The sequence below is a fragment of the Hyperolius riggenbachi genome, chromosome 2, assembly GCF_040937935.1.
Source record: "Hyperolius riggenbachi isolate aHypRig1 chromosome 2, aHypRig1.pri, whole genome shotgun sequence".
NCBI classification, from domain to species: Eukaryota; Metazoa; Chordata; class Amphibia; order Anura; family Hyperoliidae; genus Hyperolius; species Hyperolius riggenbachi.
Window position 1 is genome coordinate 301,493,173 of NC_090647.1, and position 14,811 is coordinate 301,507,983.

Consider the following 14,811-nt stretch of genomic DNA (forward strand, 5'->3'; position numbering starts at 1 on the left):
ACATTTTCCAGCCCCCTTGCTGGTGGTGGAGACTCACAGTGCCATGGCCGGTTAGCTCAGTTGGTTAGAGCGTGGTGCTAATAACGCCAAGGTCGCGGGTTCGATCCCCGTACGGGCCACAGGTGTGCGCTTAGACTTTTCACTCTGCCTGTCTGGGCACTGTGAAAGCAGTCGTTGCTTCTGCACTGGAGATCACTGACCCTCTTTCCATCAGTTGACTCTGCTAAAGGCAGCGAGCCCTCTGTACACCCAGGACTGTTGTCATGGTTTCAAGGAGATGAAATCGCACTCCCCCCCTCATTGGAAATGTCCTTTTACATGGCATGCAAAAACAGTTACCTACTTTGCATACAACTTTGCCAACTGCTTTTTCTTTCCCAGCAATACTGCTGCTCTCCTTTCAGCTGTATGGAAATACCGTTGCTTGTCTTTTGCGCCTAACACAAAATTGAAACACAATCTATTTCACAGAATAACCTCTACCCAAAAGCAAAACCAAACAAACCCTAGAGGCCACATTCAGGACAGAATGTGGCCTCGGTGACCGTTAGGAAAGGTAGTGAGCAAAAAGATCATTTCAGGATTTATGGAAACAAATCACTACTAGTTGTAATTGGCTACTGGATTCCAGCCTGGCTACATGGAAAGCACTACTGCCCTACTTCTGTGACTGAAGATACAGTTTAAAGGAAACCTGAACTGGAAAGACTGTGGGAGGTGCTTTTGAAGAGTAGCCTTTGAATTTGCTAGTTGGTTGGTTTTGTCCATCTCTGTGTTCTTGAGAGGACAAAGCCCAGGGTTATCCTCGTTAGTATAGTGGTCAGTATCCCCGCCTGTCACGCGGGAGACCGGGGTTCAATTCCCCGACGGGGAGGCAGCTTTTGCTTCTTAAACTTTGTTTATCTCCATGTGTCTAGCCTAGGAATAACGTTTGTTCAGCCCTTTCACTAACATTTTCCAGCCCCCTTGCTGGTGGTGGAGACTCACAGTGCCATGGCCGGTTAGCTCAGTTGGTTAGAGCGTGGTGCTATTAACGCCAAGGTCGCGGGTTCGATCCCCGTACGGGCCACAGGTGTGCGCTTAGACTTTTCACTCTGCCTGTCTGGGCACTGTGAAAGCAGTCGTTGCTTCTGCACTGGAGATCACTGACCCTCTTTCCATCAGTTGACTCTGCTAAAGGCAGCGAGCCCTCTGTACACCCAGGACTGTTGTCATGGTTTCAAGGAGATTAAATCGCACTCCCCCCCTCATTGGAAATGTCCTTTTACATGGCATGCAAAAACAGTTACCTACTTTGCATACAACTTTGCCAACTGCTTTTTCTTTCCCAGCAATACTGCTGCTCTCCTTTCAGCTGTATGGAAATACCGTTGCTTGTCTTTTGCACCTAACACAAAATTGAAACACAATCTATTTCACAGAATAACCTCTACCCAAAAGCAAAACCAAACAAACCCTAGAGGCCACATTCAGGACAGAATGTGGCCTCGGTGACCGTTAGGAAAGGTAGTGAGCAAAAAGATCATTTCAGGATTTATGGAAACAAATCACTACTAGTTGTAATTGGCTACTGGATTCCAGCCTGGCTACATGGAAAGCACTACTGCCCTACTTCTGTGACTGAAGATACAGTTTAAAGGAAACCTGAACTGGAAAGACTGTGGGAGGTGCTTTTGAAGAGTAGCCTTTGAATTTGCTAGTTGGTTGGTTTTGTCTCCATGTGTCTAGCCTAGGAATAACGTTTGTTCAGCCCTTTCACTAACATTTTCCAGCCCCCTTGCTGGTGGTGGAGACTCACAGTGCCATGGCCGGTTAGCTCAGTTGGTTAGAGCGTGGTGCTAATAACGCCAAGGTCGCGGGTTCGATCCCTGTACGGGCCACAGGTGTGCGCTTAGACTTTTCACTCTGCCTGTCTGGGCACTGTGAAAGCAGTCGTTGCTTCTGCACTGGAGATCACTGACCCTCTTTCCATCAGTTGACTCTGCTAAAGGCAGCGAGCCCTCTGTACACCCAGGACTGTTGTCATGGTTTCAAGGAGATGAAATCGCACTCCCCCCTCATTGGAAATGTCCTTTTACATGGCATGCAAAAACAGTTACCTACTTTGCATACAACTTTGCCAACTGCTTTTTCTTTCCCAGCAATACTGCTGCTCTCCTTTCAGCTGTATGGAAATACCGTTGCTTGTCTTTTGCGCCTAACACAAAATTGAAACACAATCTATTTCACAGAATAACCTCTACCCAAAAGCAAAACCAAACAAACCCTAGAGGCCACATTCAGGACAGAATGTGGCCTCGGTGACCGTTAGGAAAGGTAGTGAGCAAAAAGATCATTTCAGGATTTATGGAAACAAATCACTACTAGTTGTAATTGGCTACTGGATTCCAGCCTGGCTACATGGAAAGCACTACTGCCCTACTTCTGTGACTGAAGATACAGTTTAAAGGAAACCTGAACTGGAAAGACTGTGGGAGGTGCTTTTGAAGAGTAGCCTTTGAATTTGCTAGTTGGTTGGTTTTGTCCATCTCTGTGTTCTTGAGAGGACAAAGCCCAGGGTTATCCTCGTTAGTATAGTGGTCAGTATCCCCGCCTGTCACGCGGGAGACCGGGGTTCAATTCCCCGACGGGGGCGCAGCTTTTGCTTCTTAAACTTTGTTTATCTCCATGTGTCTAGCCTAGGAATAACGTTTGTTCAGCCCTTTCACTAACATTTTCCAGCCCCTTTGCTGGTGGTGGAGACTCACAGTGCCATGGCCGGTTAGCTCAGTTGGTTAGAGCGTGGTGCTAATAACGCCAAGGTCGCGGGTTCGATCCCCGTACGGGCCACAGGTGTGCGCTTAGACTTTTCACTCTGCCTGTCTGGGCACTGTGAAAGCAGTCGTTGCTTCTGCACTGGAGATCACTGACCCTCTTTCCATCAGTTGACTCTGCTAAAGGCAGCGAGCCCTCTGTACACCCAGGACGGTTGTCATGGTTTCAAGGAGATGAAATCACACTCCCCCCTCATTGGAAATGTCCTTTTACATGGCATGCAAAAACAGTTACCTACTTTGCATACAACTTTGCCAACTGCTTTTTCTTTCCCAGCAATACTGCTGCTCTCCTTTCAGCTGTATGGAAATACCGTTGCTTGTCTTTTGCACCTAACACAAAATTGAAACACAATCTATTTCACAGAATAACCTCTACCCAAAAGCAAAACCAAACAAACCCTAGAGGCCACATTCAGGACAGAATGTGGCCTCGGTGACCGTTAGGAAAGGTAGTGAGCAAAAAGATCATTTCAGGATTTATGGAAACAAATCACTACTAGTTGTAATTGGCTACTGGATTCCAGCCTGGCTACATGGAAAGCACTACTGCCCTACTTCTGTGACTGAAGATACAGTTTAAAGGAAACCTGAACTGGAAAGACTGTGGGAGGTGCTTTTGAAGAGTAGCCTTTGAATTTGCTAGTTGGTTGGTTTTGTCCATCTCTGTGTTCTTGAGAGGACAAAGCCCAGGGTTATCCTCGTTAGTATAGTGGTCAGTATCCCCGCCTGTCACGCGGGAGACCGGGGTTTAATTCCCCGACGGGGAGGCAGCTTTTGCTTCTTAAACTTTGTTTATCTCCATGTGTCTAGCCTAGGAATAACGTTTGTTCAGCCCTTTCACTAACATTTTCCAGCCCCCTTGCTGGTGGTGGAGACTCACAGTGCCATGGCCGGTTAGCTCAGTTGGTTAGAGCGTGGTGCTAATAACGCCAAGGTCGCGGGTTCGATCCCCGTACGGGCCACAGGTGTGCGCTTAGACTTTTCACTCTGCCTGTCTGGGCACTGTGAAAGCAGTCGTTGCTTCTGCACTGGAGATCACTGACCCTCTTTCCATCAGTTGACTCTGCTAAAGGCAGCGAGCCCTCTGTACACCCAGGACTGTTGTCATGGTTTCAAGGAGATTAAATCGCACTCCCCCCTCATTGGAAATGTCCTTTTACATGGCATGCAAAAACAGTTACCTACTTTGCATACAACTTTGCCAACTGCTTTTTCTTTCCCAGCAATACTGCTGCTCTCCTTTCAGCTGTATGGAAATACCGTTGCTTGTCTTTTGCACCTAACACAAAATTGAAACACAATCTATTTCACAGAATAACCTCTACCCAAAAGCAAAACCAAACAAACCCTAGAGGCCACATTCAGGACAGAATGTGGCCTCGGTGACCGTTAGGAAAGGTAGTGAGCAAAAAGATCATTTCAGGATTTATGGAAACAAATCACTACTAGTTGTAATTGGCTACTGGATTCCAGCCTGGCTACATGGAAAGCACTACTGCCCTACTTCTGTGACTGAAGATACAGTTTAAAGGAAACCTGAACTGGAAAGACTGTGGGAGGTGCTTTTGAAGAGTAGCCTTTGAATTTGCTAGTTGGTTGGTTTTGTCCATCTCTGTGTTCTTGAGAGGACAAAGCCCAGGGTTATCCTCGTTAGTATAGTGGTCAGTATCCCCGCCTGTCACGCGGGAGACCGGGGTTCAATTCCCCGACGGGGAGGCAGCTTTTGCTTCTTAAACTTTGTTTATCTCCATGTGTCTAGCCTAGGAATAACGTTTGTTCAGCCCTTTCACTAACATTTTCCAGCCCCCTTGCTGGTGGTGGAGACTCACAGTGCCATGGCCGGTTAGCTCAGTTGGTTAGAGCGTGGTGCTAATAACGCCAAGGTCGCGGGTTCGATCCCCGTACGGGCCACAGGTGTGCGCTCAGACTTTTCACTCTGCCTGTCTGGGCACTGTGAAAGCAGTCGTTGCTTCTGCACTGGAGATCACTGACCCTCTTTCCATCAGTTGACTCTGCTAAAGGCAGCGAGCCCTCTGTACACCCAGGACGGTTGTCATGGTTTCAAGGAGATGAAATCACACTCCCCCCTCATTGGAAATGTCCTTTTACATGGCATGCAAAAACAGTTACCTACTTTGCATACAACTTTGCCAACTGCTTTTTCTTTCCCAGCAATACTGCTGCTCTCCTTTCAGCTGTATGGAAATACCGTTGCTTGTCTTTTGCACCTAACACAAAATTGAAACACAATCTATTTCACAGAATAACCTCTACCCAAAAGCAAAACCAAACAAACCCTAGAGGCCACATTCAGGACAGAATGTGGCCTCGGTGACCGTTAGGAAAGGTAGTGAGCAAAAAGATCATTTCAGGATTTATGGAAACAAATCACTACTAGTTGTAATTGGCTACTGGATTCCAGCCTGGCTACATGGAAAGCACTACTGCCCTACTTCTGTGACTGAAGATACAGTTTAAAGGAAACCTGAACTGGAAAGACTGTGGGAGGTGCTTTTGAAGAGTAGCCTTTGAATTTGCTAGTTGGTTGGTTTTGTCCATCTCTGTGTTCTTGAGAGAACAAAGCCCAGGGTTATCCTCGTTAGTATAGTGGTCAGTATTCCCGCCTGTCACGCGGGAGACCGGGGTTCAATTCCCCGACGGGGAGGCAGCTTTTGCTTCTTAAACTTTGTTTATCTCCATGTGTCTAGCCTAGGAATAACGTTTGTTCAGCCCTTTCACTAACATTTTCCAGCCCCCTTGCTGGTGGTGGAGACTCACAGTGCCATGGCCGGTTAGCTCAGTTGGTTAGAGCGTGGTGCTAATATTGCCAAGGTCGCGGGTTCGATCCCCGTACGGGCCACAGGTGTGCGCTTAGACTTTTCACTCTGCCTGTCTGGGCACTGTGAAAGCAGTCGTTGCTTCTGCACTGGAGATCACTGACCCTCTTTCCATCAGTTGACTCTGCTAAAGGCAGCGAGCCCTCTGTACACCCAGGACTGTTGTCATGGTTTCAAGGAGATGAAATCGCACTCCCCCCTCATTGGAAATGTCCTTTTACATGGCATGCAAAAACAGTTACCTACTTTGCATACAACTTTGCCAACTGCTTTTTCTTTCCCAGCAATACTGCTGCTCTCCTTTCAGCTGTATGGAAATACCGTTGCTTGTCTTTTGCGCCTAACACAAAATTGAAACACAATCTATTTCACAGAATAACCTCTACCCAAAAGCAAAACCAAACAAACCCTAGAGGCCACATTCAGGACAGAATGTGGCCTCGGTGACCGTTAGGAAAGGTAGTGAGCAAAAAGATCATTTCAGGATTTATGGAAACAAATCACTACTAGTTGTAATTGGCTACTGGATTCCAGCCTGGCTACATGGAAAGCACTACTGCCCTACTTCTGTGACTGAAGATACAGTTTAAAGGAAACCTGAACTGGAAAGACTGTGGGAGGTGCTTTTGAAGAGTAGCCTTTGAATTTGCTAGTTGGTTGGTTTTGTCCATCTCTGTGTTCTTGAGAGGACAAAGCCCAGGGTTATCCTCGTTAGTATAGTGGTCAGTATCCCCGCCTGTCACGCGGGAGACCGGGGTTCAATTCCCCGACGGGGAGGCAGCTTTTGCTTCTTAAACTTTGTTTATCTCCATGTGTCTAGCCTAGGAATAACGTTTGTTCAGCCCTTTCACTAACATTTTCCAGCCCCCTTGCTGGTGGTGGAGACTCACAGTGCCATGGCCGGTTAGCTCAGTTGGTTAGAGCGTGGTGCTAATAACGCCAAGGTCGCGGGTTCGATCCCCGTACGGGCCACAGGTGTGCGCTTAGACTTTTCACTCTGCCTGTCTGGGCACTGTGAAAGCAGTCGTTGCTTCTGCACTGGAGATCACTGACCCTCTTTCCATCAGTTGACTCTGCTAAAGGCAGCGAGCCCTCTGTACACCCAGGACTGTTGTCATGGTTTCAAGGAGATTAAATCGCACTCCCCCCTCATTGGAAATGTCCTTTTACATGGCATGCAAAAAAAGTTACCTACTTTGCATACAACTTTGCCAACTGCTTTTTCTTTCCCAGCAATACTGCTGCTCTCCTTTCAGCTGTATGGAAATACCGTTGCTTGTCTTTTGCACCTAACACAAAATTGAAACACAATCTATTTCACAGAATAACCTCTACCCAAAAGCAAAACCAAACAAACCCTAGAGGCCACATTCAGGACAGAATGTGGCCTCGGTGACCGTTAGGAAAGGTAGTGAGCAAAAAGATCATTTCAGGATTTATGGAAACAAATCACTACTAGTTGTAATTGGCTACTGGATTCCAGCCTGGCTACATGGAAAGCACTACTGCCCTACTTCTGTGACTGAAGATACAGTTTAAAGGAAACCTGAACTGGAAAGACTGTGGGAGGTGCTTTTGAAGAGTAGCCTTTGAATTTGCTAGTTGGTTGGTTTTGTCCATCTCTGTGTTCTTGAGAGGACAAAGCCCAGGGTTATCCTCGTTAGTATAGTGGTCAGTATCCCCGCCTGTCACGCGGGAGACCGGGGTTCAATTCCCCGACGGGGAGGCAGCTTTTGCTTCTTAAACTTTGTTTATCTCCATGTGTCTAGCCTAGGAATAACGTTTGTTCAGCCCTTTCACTAACATTTTCCAGCCCCCTTGCTGGTGGTGGAGACTCACAGTGCCATGGCCGGTTAGCTCAGTTGGTTAGAGCGTGGTGCTAATAACGCCAAGGTCGCGGGTTCGATCCCCGTACGGGCCACAGGTGTGCGCTTAGACTTTTCACTCTGCCTGTCTGGGCACTGTGAAAGCAGTCGTTGCTTCTGCACTGGAGATCACTGACCCTCTTTCCATCAGTTGACTCTGCTAAAGGCAGCGAGCCCTCTGTACACCCAGGACTGTTGTCATGGTTTCAAGGAGATTAAATCGCACTCCCCCCTCATTGGAAATGTCCTTTTACATGGCATGCAAAAACAGTTACCTACTTTGCATACAACTTTGCCAACTGCTTTTTCTTTCCCAGCAATACTGCTGCTCTCCTTTCAGCTGTATGGAAATACCGTTGCTTGTCTTTTGCACCTAACACAAAATTGAAACACAATCTATTTCACAGAATAACCTCTACCCAAAAGCAAAACCAAACAAACCCTAGAGGCCACATTCAGGACAGAATGTGGCCTCGGTGACCGTTAGGAAAGGTAGTGAGCAAAAAGATCATTTCAGGATTTATGGAAACAAATCACTACTAGTTGTAATTGGCTACTGGATTCCAGCCTGGCTACATGGAAAGCACTACTGCCCTACTTCTGTGACTGAAGATACAGTTTAAAGGAAACCTGAACTGGAAAGACTGTGGGAGGTGCTTTTGAAGAGTAGCCTTTGAATTTGCTAGTTGGTTGGTTTTGTCCATCTCTGTGTTCTTGAGAGGACAAAGCCCAGGGTTATCCTCGTTAGTATAGTGGTCAGTATCCCCGCCTGTCACGCGGGAGACCGGGGTTCAATTCCCCGACGGGGAGGCAGCTTTTGCTTCTTAAACTTTGTTTATCTCCATGTGTCTAGCCTAGGAATAACGTTTGTTCAGCCCTTTCACTAACATTTTCCAGCCCCCTTGCTGGTGGTGGAGACTCACAGTGCCATGGCCGGTTAGCTCAGTTGGTTAGAGCGTGGTGCTAATAACGCCAAGGTTGCGGGTTCGATCCCCGTACGGGCCACAGGTGTGCGCTTAGACTTTTCACTCTGCCTGTCTGGGCACTGTGAAAGCAGTCGTTGCTTCTGCACTGGAGATCACTGACCCTCTTTCCATCAGTTGACTCTGCTAAAGGCAGCGAGCCCTCTGTACACCCAGGACGGTTGTCATGGTTTCAAGGAGATGAAATCACACTCCCCCCTCATTGGAAATGTCCTTTTACATGGCATGCAAAAACAGTTACCTACTTTGCATACAACTTTGCCAACTGCTTTTTCTTTCCCAGCAATACTGCTGCTCTCCTTTCAGCTGTATGGAAATACCGTTGCTTGTCTTTTGCACCTAACACAAAATTGAAACACAATCTATTTCACAGAATAACCTCTACCCAAAAGCAAAACCAAACAAACCCTAGAGGCCACATTCAGGACAGAATGTGGCCTCGGTGACCGTTAGGAAAGGTAGTGAGCAAAAAGATCATTTCAGGATTTATGGAAACAAATCACTACTAGTTGTAATTGGCTACTGGATTCCAGCCTGGCTACATGGAAAGCACTACTGCCCTACTTCTGTGACTGAAGATACAGTTTAAAGGAAACCTGAACTGGAAAGACTGTGGGAGGTGCTTTTGAAGAGTAGCCTTTGAATTTGCTAGTTGGTTGGTTTTGTCCATCTCTGTGTTCTTGAGAGAACAAAGCCCAGGGTTATCCTCGTTAGTATAGTGGTCAGTATCCCCGCCTGTCACGCGGGAGACCGGGGTTCAATTCCCCGACGGGGAGGCAGCTTTTGCTTCTTAAACTTTGTTTATCTCCATGTGTCTAGCCTAGGAATAACGTTTGTTCAGCCCTTTCACTAACATTTTCCAGCCCCCTTGCTGGTGGTGGAGACTCACAGTGCCATGGCCGGTTAGCTCAGTTGGTTAGAGCGTGGTGCTAATAACGCCAAGGTCGCGGGTTCGATCCCCGTACGGGCCACAGGTGTGCGCTTAGACTTTTCACTCTGCCTGTCTGGGCACTGTGAAAGCAGTCGTTGCTTCTGCACTGGAGATCACTGACCCTCTTTCCATCAGTTGACTCTGCTAAAGGCAGCGAGCCCTCTGTACACCCAGGACTGTTGTCATGGTTTCAAGGAGATGAAATCGCACTCCCCCCTCATTGGAAATGTCCTTTTACATGGCATGCAAAAACAGTTACCTACTTTGCATACAACTTTGCCAACTGCTTTTTCTTTCCCAGCAATACTGCTGCTCTCCTTTCAGCTGTATGGAAATACCGTTGCTTGTCTTTTGCGCCTAACACAAAATTGAAACACAATCTATTTCACAGAATAACCTCTACCCAAAAGCAAAACCAAACAAACCCTAGAGGCCACATTCAGGACAGAATGTGGCCTCGGTGACCGTTAGGAAAGGTAGTGAGCAAAAAGATCATTTCAGGATTTATGGAAACAAATCACTACTAGTTGTAATTGGCTACTGGATTCCAGCCTGGCTACATGGAAAGCACTACTGCCCTACTTCTGTGACTGAAGATACAGTTTAAAGGAAACCTGAACTGGAAAGACTGTGGGAGGTGCTTTTGAAGAGTAGCCTTTGAATTTGCTAGTTGGTTGGTTTTGTCCATCTCTGTGTTCTTGAGAGGACAAAGCCCAGGGTTATCCTCGTTAGTATAGTGGTCAGTATCCCCGCCTGTCACGCGGGAGACCGGGGTTCAATTCCCCGACGGGGAGGCAGCTTTTGCTTCTTAAACTTTGTTTATCTCCATGTGTCTAGCCTAGGAATAACGTTTGTTCAGCCCTTTCACTAACATTTTCCAGCCCCCTTGCTGGTGGTGGAGACTCACAGTGCCATGGCCGGTTAGCTCAGTTGGTTAGAGCGTGGTGCTAATAACGCCAAGGTCGCGGGTTCGATCCCCGTACGGGCCACAGGTGTGCGCTTAGACTTTTCACTCTGCCTGTCTGGGCACTGTGAAAGCAGTCGTTGCTTCTGCACTGGAGATCACTGACCCTCTTTCCATCAGTTGACTCTGCTAAAGGCAGCGAGCCCTCTGTACACCCAGGACTGTTGTCATGGTTTCAAGGAGATTAAATCGCACTCCCCCCTCATTGGAAATGTCCTTTTACATGGCATGCAAAAACAGTTACCTACTTTGCATACAACTTTGCCAACTGCTTTTTCTTTCCCAGCAATACTGCTGCTCTCCTTTCAGCTGTATGGAAATACCGTTGCTTGTCTTTTGCACCTAACACAAAATTGAAACACAATCTATTTCACAGAATAACCTCTACCCAAAAGCAAAACCAAACAAACCCTAGAGGCCACATTCAGGACAGAATGTGGCCTCGGTGACCGTTAGGAAAGGTAGTGAGCAAAAAGATCATTTCAGGATTTATGGAAACAAATCACTACTAGTTGTAATTGGCTACTGGATTCCAGCCTGGCTACATGGAAAGCACTACTGCCCTACTTCTGTGACTGAAGATACAGTTTAAAGGAAACCTGAACTGGAAAGACTGTGGGAGGTGCTTTTGAAGAGTAGCCTTTGAATTTGCTAGTTGGTTGGTTTTGTCCATCTCTGTGTTCTTGAGAGGACAAAGCCCAGGGTTATCCTCGTTAGTATAGTGGTCAGTATCCCCGCCTGTCACGCGGGAGACCGGGGTTCAATTCCCCGACGGGGAGGCAGCTTTTGCTTCTTAAACTTTGTTTATCTCCATGTGTCTAGCCTAGGAATAACGTTTGTTCAGCCCTTTCACTAACATTTTCCAGCCCCCTTGCTGGTGGTGGAGACTCACAGTGCCATGGCCGGTTAGCTCAGTTGGTTAGAGCGTGGTGCTAATAACGCCAAGGTCGCGGGTTCGATCCCCGTACGGGCCACAGGTGTGCGCTTAGACTTTTCACTCTGCCTGTCTGGGCACTGTGAAAGCAGTCGTTGCTTCTGCACTGGAGATCACTGACCCTCTTTCCATCAGTTGACTCTGCTAAAGGCAGCGAGCCCTCTGTACACCCAGGACTGTTGTCATGGTTTCAAGGAGATTAAATCGCACTCCCCCCTCATTGGAAATGTCCTTTTACATGGCATGCAAAAACAGTTACCTACTTTGCATACAACTTTGCCAACTGCTTTTTCTTTCCCAGCAATACTGCTGCTCTCCTTTCAGCTGTATGGAAATACCGTTGCTTGTCTTTTGCACCTAACACAAAATTGAAACACAATCTATTTCACAGAATAACCTCTACCCAAAAGCAAAACCAAACAAACCCTAGAGGCCACATTCAGGACAGAATGTGGCCTCGGTGACCGTTAGGAAAGGTAGTGAGCAAAAAGATCATTTCAGGATTTATGGAAACAAATCACTACTAGTTGTAATTGGCTACTGGATTCCAGCCTGGCTACATGGAAAGCACTACTGCCCTACTTCTGTGACTGAAGATACAGTTTAAAGGAAACCTGAACTGGAAAGACTGTGGGAGGTGCTTTTGAAGAGTAGCCTTTGAATTTGCTAGTTGGTTGGTTTTGTCCATCTCTGTGTTCTTGAGAGGACAAAGCCCAGGGTTATCCTCGTTAGTATAGTGGTCAGTATCCCCGCCTGTCACGCGGGAGACCGGGGTTCAATTCCCCGACGGGGAGGCAGCTTTTGCTTCTTAAACTTTGTTTATCTCCATGTGTCTAGCCTAGGAATAACGTTTGTTCAGCCCTTTCACTAACATTTTCCAGCCCCCTTGCTGGTGGTGGAGACTCACAGTGCCATGGCCGGTTAGCTCAGTTGGTTAGAGCGTGGTGCTAATAACGCCAAGGTCGCGGGTTCGATCCCCGTACGGGCCACAGGTGTGCGCTTAGACTTTTCACTCTGCCTGTCTGGGCACTGTGAAAGCAGTCGTTGCTTCTGCACTGGAGATCACTGACCCTCTTTCCATCAGTTGACTCTGCTAAAGGCAGCGAGCCCTCTGTACACCCAGGACTGTTGTCATGGTTTCAAGGAGATTAAATCGCACTCCCCCCTCATTGGAAATGTCCTTTTACATGGCATGCAAAAACAGTTACCTACTTTGCATACAACTTTGCCAACTGCTTTTTCTTTCCCAGCAATACTGCTGCTCTCCTTTCAGCTGTATGGAAATACCGTTGCTTGTCTTTTGCACCTAACACAAAATTGAAACACAATCTATTTCACAGAATAACCTCTACCCAAAAGCAAAACCAAACAAACCCTAGAGGCCACATTCAGGACAGAATGTGGCCTCGGTGACCGTTAGGAAAGGTAGTGAGCAAAAAGATCATTTCAGGATTTATGGAAACAAATCACTACTAGTTGTAATTGGCTACTGGATTCCAGCCTGGCTACATGGAAAGCACTACTGCCCTACTTCTGTGACTGAAGATACAGTTTAAAGGAAACCTGAACTGGAAAGACTGTGGGAGGTGCTTTTGAAGAGTAGCCTTTGAATTTGCTAGTTGGTTGGTTTTGTCCATCTCTGTGTTCTTGAGAGGACAAAGCCCAGGGTTATCCTCGTTAGTATAGTGGTCAGTATCCCTGCCTGTCACGCGGGAGACCGGGGTTCAATTCCCCGACGGGGAGGCAGCTTTTGCTTCTTAAACTTTGTTTATCTCCATGTGTCTAGCCTAGGAATAACGTTTGTTCAGCCCTTTCACTAACATTTTCCAGCCCCCTTGCTGGTGGTGGAGACTCACAGTGCCATGGCCGGTTAGCTCAGTTGGTTAGAGCGTGGTGCTAATAACGCCAAGGTCGCGGGTTCGATCCCCGTACGGGCCACAGGTGTGCGCTTAGACTTTTCACTCTGCCTGTCTGGGCACTGTGAAAGCAGTCGTTGCTTCTGCACTGGAGATCACTGACCCTCTTTCCATCAGTTGACTCTGCTAAAGGCAGCGAGCCCTCTGTACACCCAGGACTGTTGTCATGGTTTCAAGGAGATTAAATCGCACTCCCCCCTCATTGGAAATGTCCTTTTACATGGCATGCAAAAACAGTTACCTACTTTGCATACAACTTTGCCAACTGCTTTTTCTTTCCCAGCAATACTGCTGCTCTCCTTTCAGCTGTATGGAAATACCGTTGCTTGTCTTTTGCACCTAACACAAAATTGAAACACAATCTATTTCACAGAATAACCTCTACCCAAAAGCAAAACCAAACAAACCCTAGAGGCCACATTCAGGACAGAATGTGGCCTCGGTGACCGTTAGGAAAGGTAGTGAGCAAAAAGATCATTTCAGGATTTATGGAAACAAATCACTACTAGTTGTAATTGGCTACTGGATTCCAGCCTGGCTACATGGAAAGCACTACTGCCCTACTTCTGTGACTGAAGATACAGTTTAAAGGAAACCTGAACTGGAAAGACTGTGGGAGGTGCTTTTGAAGAGTAGCCTTTGAATTTGCTAGTTGGTTGGTTTTGTCCATCTCTGTGTTCTTGAGAGGACAAAGCCCAGGGTTATCCTCGTTAGTATAGTGGTCAGTATCCCCGCCTGTCACGCGGGAGACCGGGGTTCAATTCCCCGACGGGGAGGCAGCTTTTGCTTCTTAAACTTTGTTTATCTCCATGTGTCTAGCCTAGGAATAACGTTTGTTCAGCCCTTTCACTAACATTTTCCAGCCCCCTTGCTGGTGGTGGAGACTCACAGTGCCATGGCCGGTTAGCTCAGTTGGTTAGAGCGTGGTGCTAATAACGCCAAGGTCGCGGGTTCGATCCCCGTACGGGCCACAGGTGTGCGCTTAGACTTTTCACTCTGCCTGTCTGGGCACTGTGAAGGCAGTCGTTGCTTCTGCACTGGAGATCACTGACCCTCTTTCCATCAGTTGACTCTGCTAAAGGCAGCGAGCCCTCTGTACACCCAGGACGGTTGTCATGGTTTCAAGGAGATGAAATCGCACTCCCCCCTCATTGGAAATGTCCTTTTACATGGCATGCAAAAACAGTTACCTACTTTGCATACAACTTTGCCAACTGCTTTTTCTTTCCCAGCAATACTGCTGCTCTCCTTTCAGCTGTATGGAAATACCGTTGCTTGTCTTTTGCACCTAACACAAAATTGAAACACAATCTATTTCACAGAATAACCTCTACCCAAAAGCAAAACCAAACAAACCCTAGAGGCCACATTCAGGACAGAATGTGGCCTCGGTGACCGTTAGGAAAGGTAGTGAGCAAAAAGATCATTTCAGGATTTATGGAAACAAATCACTACTAGTTGTAATTGGCTACTGGATTCCAGCCTGGCTACATGGAAAGCACTACTGCCCTACTTCTGTGACTGAAGATACAGTTTAAAGGAAACCTGAACTGGAAAGACTGTGG

The 14,811-nt window shown here is 47.2% G+C and overlaps 30 non-coding genes across 30 annotated transcripts; all 30 read left to right on the forward strand.

The window, feature by feature from the left end:
* The first annotated feature begins 45 nt into the window (after positions 1-45).
* TRNAI-AAU (transfer RNA isoleucine (anticodon AAU)) lies at positions 46-119 on the forward strand. Its single transcript has one exon. It is a non-coding gene; the product is annotated as a tRNA-Ile (tRNA).
* Positions 120-802: 683 nt separating this feature from the next.
* TRNAD-GUC (transfer RNA aspartic acid (anticodon GUC)) lies at positions 803-874 on the forward strand. The gene has a single exon. It is a non-coding gene; the product is annotated as a tRNA-Asp (tRNA).
* A 121-nt stretch (positions 875-995) lies between these two features.
* On the forward strand, positions 996-1,069 carry TRNAN-AUU (transfer RNA asparagine (anticodon AUU)). Its single transcript has one exon. It is a non-coding gene; the product is annotated as a tRNA-Asn (tRNA).
* Positions 1,070-1,806: 737 nt separating this feature from the next.
* Positions 1,807-1,880, forward strand: TRNAI-AAU (transfer RNA isoleucine (anticodon AAU)). The gene has a single exon. It is a non-coding gene; the product is annotated as a tRNA-Ile (tRNA).
* A 682-nt stretch (positions 1,881-2,562) lies between these two features.
* On the forward strand, positions 2,563-2,634 carry TRNAD-GUC (transfer RNA aspartic acid (anticodon GUC)). Its single transcript has one exon. It is a non-coding gene; the product is annotated as a tRNA-Asp (tRNA).
* Positions 2,635-2,755: 121 nt separating this feature from the next.
* On the forward strand, positions 2,756-2,829 carry TRNAI-AAU (transfer RNA isoleucine (anticodon AAU)). Its single transcript has one exon. It is a non-coding gene; the product is annotated as a tRNA-Ile (tRNA).
* Positions 2,830-3,511: 682 nt separating this feature from the next.
* TRNAD-GUC (transfer RNA aspartic acid (anticodon GUC)) lies at positions 3,512-3,583 on the forward strand. Its single transcript has one exon. It is a non-coding gene; the product is annotated as a tRNA-Asp (tRNA).
* A 121-nt stretch (positions 3,584-3,704) lies between these two features.
* Positions 3,705-3,778, forward strand: TRNAI-AAU (transfer RNA isoleucine (anticodon AAU)). Its single transcript has one exon. It is a non-coding gene; the product is annotated as a tRNA-Ile (tRNA).
* A 682-nt stretch (positions 3,779-4,460) lies between these two features.
* TRNAD-GUC (transfer RNA aspartic acid (anticodon GUC)) lies at positions 4,461-4,532 on the forward strand. Its single transcript has one exon. It is a non-coding gene; the product is annotated as a tRNA-Asp (tRNA).
* A 121-nt stretch (positions 4,533-4,653) lies between these two features.
* Positions 4,654-4,727, forward strand: TRNAI-AAU (transfer RNA isoleucine (anticodon AAU)). Its single transcript has one exon. It is a non-coding gene; the product is annotated as a tRNA-Ile (tRNA).
* Positions 4,728-5,409: 682 nt separating this feature from the next.
* TRNAD-GUC (transfer RNA aspartic acid (anticodon GUC)) lies at positions 5,410-5,481 on the forward strand. The gene has a single exon. It is a non-coding gene; the product is annotated as a tRNA-Asp (tRNA).
* Positions 5,482-5,602: 121 nt separating this feature from the next.
* Positions 5,603-5,676, forward strand: TRNAI-AAU (transfer RNA isoleucine (anticodon AAU)). The gene has a single exon. It is a non-coding gene; the product is annotated as a tRNA-Ile (tRNA).
* Positions 5,677-6,358: 682 nt separating this feature from the next.
* On the forward strand, positions 6,359-6,430 carry TRNAD-GUC (transfer RNA aspartic acid (anticodon GUC)). Its single transcript has one exon. It is a non-coding gene; the product is annotated as a tRNA-Asp (tRNA).
* Positions 6,431-6,551: 121 nt separating this feature from the next.
* Positions 6,552-6,625, forward strand: TRNAI-AAU (transfer RNA isoleucine (anticodon AAU)). The gene has a single exon. It is a non-coding gene; the product is annotated as a tRNA-Ile (tRNA).
* A 682-nt stretch (positions 6,626-7,307) lies between these two features.
* TRNAD-GUC (transfer RNA aspartic acid (anticodon GUC)) lies at positions 7,308-7,379 on the forward strand. The gene has a single exon. It is a non-coding gene; the product is annotated as a tRNA-Asp (tRNA).
* A 121-nt stretch (positions 7,380-7,500) lies between these two features.
* TRNAI-AAU (transfer RNA isoleucine (anticodon AAU)) lies at positions 7,501-7,574 on the forward strand. Its single transcript has one exon. It is a non-coding gene; the product is annotated as a tRNA-Ile (tRNA).
* A 682-nt stretch (positions 7,575-8,256) lies between these two features.
* Positions 8,257-8,328, forward strand: TRNAD-GUC (transfer RNA aspartic acid (anticodon GUC)). The gene has a single exon. It is a non-coding gene; the product is annotated as a tRNA-Asp (tRNA).
* Positions 8,329-8,449: 121 nt separating this feature from the next.
* Positions 8,450-8,523, forward strand: TRNAI-AAU (transfer RNA isoleucine (anticodon AAU)). Its single transcript has one exon. It is a non-coding gene; the product is annotated as a tRNA-Ile (tRNA).
* Positions 8,524-9,205: 682 nt separating this feature from the next.
* TRNAD-GUC (transfer RNA aspartic acid (anticodon GUC)) lies at positions 9,206-9,277 on the forward strand. The gene has a single exon. It is a non-coding gene; the product is annotated as a tRNA-Asp (tRNA).
* Positions 9,278-9,398: 121 nt separating this feature from the next.
* Positions 9,399-9,472, forward strand: TRNAI-AAU (transfer RNA isoleucine (anticodon AAU)). Its single transcript has one exon. It is a non-coding gene; the product is annotated as a tRNA-Ile (tRNA).
* A 682-nt stretch (positions 9,473-10,154) lies between these two features.
* Positions 10,155-10,226, forward strand: TRNAD-GUC (transfer RNA aspartic acid (anticodon GUC)). Its single transcript has one exon. It is a non-coding gene; the product is annotated as a tRNA-Asp (tRNA).
* A 121-nt stretch (positions 10,227-10,347) lies between these two features.
* On the forward strand, positions 10,348-10,421 carry TRNAI-AAU (transfer RNA isoleucine (anticodon AAU)). Its single transcript has one exon. It is a non-coding gene; the product is annotated as a tRNA-Ile (tRNA).
* Positions 10,422-11,103: 682 nt separating this feature from the next.
* TRNAD-GUC (transfer RNA aspartic acid (anticodon GUC)) lies at positions 11,104-11,175 on the forward strand. The gene has a single exon. It is a non-coding gene; the product is annotated as a tRNA-Asp (tRNA).
* A 121-nt stretch (positions 11,176-11,296) lies between these two features.
* On the forward strand, positions 11,297-11,370 carry TRNAI-AAU (transfer RNA isoleucine (anticodon AAU)). The gene has a single exon. It is a non-coding gene; the product is annotated as a tRNA-Ile (tRNA).
* A 682-nt stretch (positions 11,371-12,052) lies between these two features.
* On the forward strand, positions 12,053-12,124 carry TRNAD-GUC (transfer RNA aspartic acid (anticodon GUC)). Its single transcript has one exon. It is a non-coding gene; the product is annotated as a tRNA-Asp (tRNA).
* Positions 12,125-12,245: 121 nt separating this feature from the next.
* On the forward strand, positions 12,246-12,319 carry TRNAI-AAU (transfer RNA isoleucine (anticodon AAU)). Its single transcript has one exon. It is a non-coding gene; the product is annotated as a tRNA-Ile (tRNA).
* Positions 12,320-13,001: 682 nt separating this feature from the next.
* Positions 13,002-13,073, forward strand: TRNAD-GUC (transfer RNA aspartic acid (anticodon GUC)). The gene has a single exon. It is a non-coding gene; the product is annotated as a tRNA-Asp (tRNA).
* Positions 13,074-13,194: 121 nt separating this feature from the next.
* On the forward strand, positions 13,195-13,268 carry TRNAI-AAU (transfer RNA isoleucine (anticodon AAU)). Its single transcript has one exon. It is a non-coding gene; the product is annotated as a tRNA-Ile (tRNA).
* A 682-nt stretch (positions 13,269-13,950) lies between these two features.
* On the forward strand, positions 13,951-14,022 carry TRNAD-GUC (transfer RNA aspartic acid (anticodon GUC)). Its single transcript has one exon. It is a non-coding gene; the product is annotated as a tRNA-Asp (tRNA).
* Positions 14,023-14,143: 121 nt separating this feature from the next.
* On the forward strand, positions 14,144-14,217 carry TRNAI-AAU (transfer RNA isoleucine (anticodon AAU)). Its single transcript has one exon. It is a non-coding gene; the product is annotated as a tRNA-Ile (tRNA).
* Positions 14,218-14,811: the final 594 nt, after the last annotated feature.